Below are 6,000 nucleotides of genomic sequence, written 5' to 3'. Positions count from 1 at the left end.
CGCGGGCTCTGCAGGGCGCTGCTCCCTGCAGGGTGCGCGGCGCGGGGCGGCGGGTGAGGGGCTCCCGCTGCAGGAGCACCTGCTCCGCTCCCCGAGCCGCACGCAGGTCCCCGCGGACACGCACTCTCCCCAACCCGGGAGCCAGAGAAGTGAAACATCGTGCAGGGGTCGGGGTCACAGAAGGGCAGCTGCCCAGAGGAGGGGACTGAGGGCTGAGGGCGTGGGGGGAGAACTGGAGAGGAGTCCAGCGTGTGCATGGAAATGAGTAAATGTATGCTTTGCAAATATATGTATATTTTCTAGGACTTTTATACTTTTTCTTTAAGGGTTTTTTCGTTTCAGTGGGTTTGTGTGTGTGTGTGTGTTTTTGTTTTGTTTAAAGGTTTTATTTACTTATTCTTGAGAGACAGAGAGAGGCAGAGACACAGGCAGAGGGAGAAGCAGGCTCCCTGTGGGGAGTCCAATGTGGGACTGGATCTCAGGACCCCAGGATCACCACCTGAGCCTGAAGGCAGATGCTCACCCACTGAGCCACCCAGGTGCGCCTATATTCTCTGAAGTTACTTAGTGTTTCACTTGAGAGTATTAAATCTCTTCTGTTGAATTTCTTTGCTCAGAAACCTATGACTGGTAATATAGAATATAATAAACTCTGAAGAAAGCAGACTTCTTTTCAAAGCCCACCCTCCCTTCCCTTTCCAGCACATTTCTGTTTTTCTTGTAACTCTCTTACATGGGGTGCCTGATTTGTTTTAATTAGGTGTTAAACTGAATCTTTGAATATGGAGCACATGGATCTAAAATGAGGATTGAAAGATCTGCCAACTGATTAAAACAAAAACAAAAACAAAAAAAACCTTAAACCCAACAATGATTATAAAAATAAATTATATTATATAAATAAATACATATAGAAATAAAACATGGTCCCTCCATATGAAGAAATACTGAGCAGCAATGATGCAGTATGAAGGTATGGGGCTCATGGGACCCCTGCACACCTTGCAAGGTATGCCAAACTGTAAGACCTGTCCTCTGACTCAGCTGTTTCTTTAGCTAGTGCATTGGCAATTAAGTCAATAATAACAATCACAGTAGGACTAAAGAGCTGTGCTCACTTCCAGGGGAGGGACCCTGGCTTTCTACAAAAGATGGTAAGCTTGGAGTCCTTGGCTATCTCCCAATCCTGTGCCTGCATGTGGGCCCATAATGTTGCCCAGTGGTACTTGGGGCCAGAACTGGGTTCCCTTGTGATACTTCTGCTGTTTGTTGAGTTGTGAGTAATAAAGGGTCTTTCTCAGACCCATTTTTTTTTGTCTCATTGCCTATTTTTGGCACTTATGGTTTAATCCTTGCCATCTTCCCAGTAGGAGGTATATCTATGTATTCTTGTGTAGTGAGAACAAATTACAGGATATTATATCCTTTAAAGAACCTTAAATATATCCCTGTGCCTTAACTTACCATATTTTCTTTTGAAAATATATTCTAAAGAAATAATACTGTCTAGGTGGTTCAGTCAGTTGAGTATTTAATTCTTTTTTTCTTTCTTTTTTTTTTTTTATGATAGGCACACAGTGAGAGAGAGGCAGAGACATAGGCAGAGGGAGAAGCAGGCTCCATGCACCAGGAGCCTGACGTGGGATTCGATCCCGAGTCTCCAGGATCGCGCCCTGGGCCAAAGGCAGGCGCCAAACCGCTGCGCCACCCAGGGATCCCAAGTACTTAATTCTTAATATCAGCTCAGTTTTTTATCTCAGGGGCATGAGTTCAAACCCACTTAAGAAAAAGGAAGGAAGGAAGGAAGGAAGGAAGGAAGGAAGGAAGGAAGGAAGGAAGGAAGGAAGGAAGGAGAAGGAAGGAAGGGAGAAAGGAAGAAAAGAGAGAAAGAATACTGTGCTAAATATGGACAGAGCTTTTGTTCTAAAGATACGCATTGCAGGGGCACCTTGGGTGCCTCAGTGGGTTGAGCAGTCAGCTCTTGATTTTGGCTCAAGTCATAATCTCGGGGTCCTGGCATGGAGCCCTGCATCAGGCTCCACACTCAGCAGAGAGTCTGCTTGAGGATTCTTTCTCCGTCTTCCTCTGCCACTCCCTCAACTCACGTGTGCAAGTGTGCATATTCTCTCTCTCTCTCTCTAAAATAAGTAAATCTAAAAAAATTTTTTTAAATAAATATGTGCATTGTAGTATTAGGTTTGTAGCACTGTGATGCATGTAATAATTTCATGACCTCTGGCAGAAAACTAGGTTCATGGAACACTGTCAAATGATAATACCCCTGAGGATGCCTGAGATATGGTAAAAGTACACCATCCAAAGAGTTCTCTTGGGACTTAATAGAAGGAGAATACCACATAGCATATATAAAACAGTAAATAGACTGCCCAAGACCCTAAAAATACAATGAGGGAACTGGTTCTTTATCTGGTAATAGATCCACTGTAGATCCAGGATGATCTCACCTTGATATCCATAACTATATCTGCAAAGACTCCAATTCCAAATAAGGTCACATTCACATGTACCAGGAGTTCAGACTTGGACATATTTTAGGGGGACACAATTCAATTCACTATAAAGGGTCTATACATATCTTTTCTTTCTTTTTTTTCATATCTTTTCTTTTTGTTAGTTAAAATTAAGATTAGGAAGTCTAATCAGAGTATGTTTAAAACCCCTTTATGGTTAATTTTCCTTAACAAACATCATTTTATTGGTTGCCTAGGTCCCTATTGCCAGGTATTTTAGATTTCTGCATTGGCAGTCTTTTTTTCCCCTTTCTCTTTCCTTCTTTTCTTTCTTTCTTTCTTTCTTTCTTTCTTTCTTCTTTCTTTCTTTCTTTCTTTCTTTCTTTCTTTCTTTCTTTTTTACCAAATAGAATGGACAAGTAAACAGGTATAAATGTGCTATTTCAGCCATAAACCAATAATCTCAGAAGAATAAGCTTGAGAGGATAAACTGTGGATAGTTATTCAATATTTATATGTATTTTACTCGAGTGACTGGCTACTTAAATTATTGTAGCCACGTTAAGACAATTGTAATATTGATAATCCATGTACTGTAATTGCATATTCCCCACAACATCTAGACATTCTCAGTTGATTGTCTTGACATTTTTATTTCTGTCAATAGTGTGATCTTTCCATCAATCAATGAGGCTTGAAAACCAGACTCATTCTGAGGTTATAGATTTTTGAAACAAGAAGGGAACATAGAGATCATCTTATTTCCTGCATTTCATTTTATAAATAAGGACACCCAGGACTAGGTCAGTTTCACAGTGTGAGTTTCAGAACTAATTCGTTGAGTTATTGGATAGCAGGGTCCCAAGACTAAATTTCAGGACCCCTGATTACTAGTTCAGTAATTTTTTTTTCTTTACTCCATACACTAAGAGTAATCGTGTTACAGGATTGAGAACCAGTTCCCAACTCAGGTTTGGCTGCTCAGTGATTGAAAATCAATACCCAAGAGACAAGTGATGGTGGGAAAAGAAAAGTTGCTTTATTTAGGAAGCTGGCAACCTGGGAAGAGGATGGATCATGTCTCAAAGACCATCTTCTCCATCCAGGGGGAGTTGGAGGGTTTTAAAGGGAGAGGCACAGGAAAAAGGGGGTCATGCACAGGAGAAGGAGGTGCCCAGGCAGTTAGTCCTTTGTCGACATGACCCTTACAGACTTGCTGGCATCAGCAGTAACTGTTTCTGAATGTAGTGAGACCTTATCTTCTAGGAAAGTTGAGTCTTTCACTCCTCAAGGCCAGTGGTCTGCACAGCTCAAAGAAAGTAAGTTAGCTTTAGCTCTACTATAGATCAAAGGACTTAGGACAGCAAGCAAGGAGTGCATAAGCTGGAAGCAAGTTAACCCTTAAAATCGGTGGGAGTGCTGTGACAGATCCTTAATCCTGTGACTGGTGTCCTTAGAAGAGAAAGGGGAGAGAGATTTTTGGACACTGGGAAAGGGCCATGCGAAGACCCAGGCAGAGATTGGAGTTATGCTGGCATAAACTAAGGGCCACCAGGAGCCACCAAAAGTTGGAAGAGCCAAAGGATTCTCTCTCAGAAACTTTGTAGCGGGTGTAGCCCTGCTAACACTTTCATCTCAAGCTTCTAGCCTCTGGTGAGGACAAATTTCTGGTGGTTTGGTTTTTTAAAATTTATTTTATGTAAACTCTACACCCAATGTGGGGCTTGAGCTCATGACACCGAGATCAAGAGTCACATGCTCTACCGACCAAACCAGCCTGGTGCCCCTGAATTTCTGTTGTTTTAAGCGACCATGGTTTTGATAACGTGTTACATCAACTGTAGGAAACTAATAATCCTTCCACCAAAATAGAAACACTGTTAAACTCTATTTGGAATTTGTATCTTATCAAATAGTAACCATTCTATGTTACTCCTTTCCCATTCTTGCTTTCTTTCCTTTCATTTCTATATGTGGTGCTTATTACTTCTAAGTTTTTGAAAGTGTACTATAGAATATTGAAGATATACAGAGAAACATAAAGAATAATACAACTATCCATTCATCCAATATCAGCTATAGTTATGAAACAATGTCAAAATATTTAAATCCTTGGTATATTTAAATCCTTGGTATAAGAAGTTTGTTTTTCTATATTTACATCAACATAGACTTTTTTCTTTTTTTTTCTTTTTGCGTGTCCCCCTCCCCCTCAACATAGACTTTTTTTTTTTTTTATGATAGTCACACAGAGAGAGAGAGAGAGAGAGAGGCAGAGACATAGGCAGAGGGAGAAGCAGGCTCCATGCACCGGGAGCCCGACGTGGGATTTGATCCCGGGTCTCCAGGATCGCGCCTGGGCCAAAGGCAGGCGCCAAACCGCTGCGCCACCCAGGGATCTCCTCAACATAGACTTTTAATTTTTAAATTTTTGTTAACCTGAAAGGCATGAAAGGAACCTTACTTTTTTGAAGATTTATTTATTTATTTTAGGGGGGAGGGCATAGGGAGAAGGAGAAGGAGAGAATCCTCAAGCAGACTCCCTGCTGAGCACAGAGTTCCACTCGTGAATTCATAAAGATATTCTCCAATATTTTGTTCTTTATGTTTTTGAGTTTTGCTTTTTCACATTTATATTTTAATACCCTTGGACTTCTGTTTTTTTTGTGTGTGTGGTATGAAATAGAGAATTATTTTTTCATATAGATAAACTATGGTGTTCTAGCACCATTCATTGAAAAATTTATCTTTTCCCACTGATCTGCAGTACTAGCTCTAACCTGTATTAAGTTTTACATGTGTGTATATTAGTTGTGTATTGCTGCACAACAAATACCCCTAAAGCAGCTAAAAACAACAAAAATTTGTTATCTGATAGTTTCTGTGGGTTAGGAATGTGGGAATGGTCTAGATGGATAGTGCAGGCTTAAGGTTTCTCACAAGGTCAAAATTAAGGGGTCAGCCAGGGCAACAGTTCCATCAAAGCTGCATTGGGCCAGGACCCACTTCTAAGCTTACATGTGTGGCTGTTAACAAGACCCCTCAATCAGTTCCTTGCCATTGGAGTCTCTCCATAGTGTTGCTGACAACGTGGCAGCTTGCTTACCCTCTGAGTGAGAGATTGGAGAAAAAGAAAGGGAGAAAGAGCTCCCAAGACAAGAATCACTATATAATCCAATCTCAGAAGTGACATCCTTTCACTTCTGCTCTATTCTATCCTTTAGAAGTGAGTCATTAAATCCATATCCGGAGGGAGGGGGAAGGGATAATGCAAGTGTGACTACCTGGAAGGGGGGATTATTGGTGCCATGTTAGAGCTGCCTACCACAGTTTCCATTTATTGGTTTGTACCTACCAATGTCATTACCACACCATCTTACTATAGCTTTATAATAAATTTTATTATCTAGAAGGATAGGTTCCCCTATTTATTTATTTTTCAAATGTATTTTGCCTATTTGGGGACCTAAAAATAGAATCTAGGAGCACCTGGGTGGCTCAGTCAAACACCTGCCTTCAGCTTAGGTTA

Source organism: Canis lupus, chromosome 12 (assembly GCF_003254725.2).
Source record: "Canis lupus dingo isolate Sandy chromosome 12, ASM325472v2, whole genome shotgun sequence".
Taxonomy (NCBI): domain Eukaryota; kingdom Metazoa; phylum Chordata; class Mammalia; order Carnivora; family Canidae; genus Canis; species Canis lupus.
The sequence above is the reverse complement of the archived record's forward strand: the minus strand, read 5'-3'. Positions refer to the sequence as shown.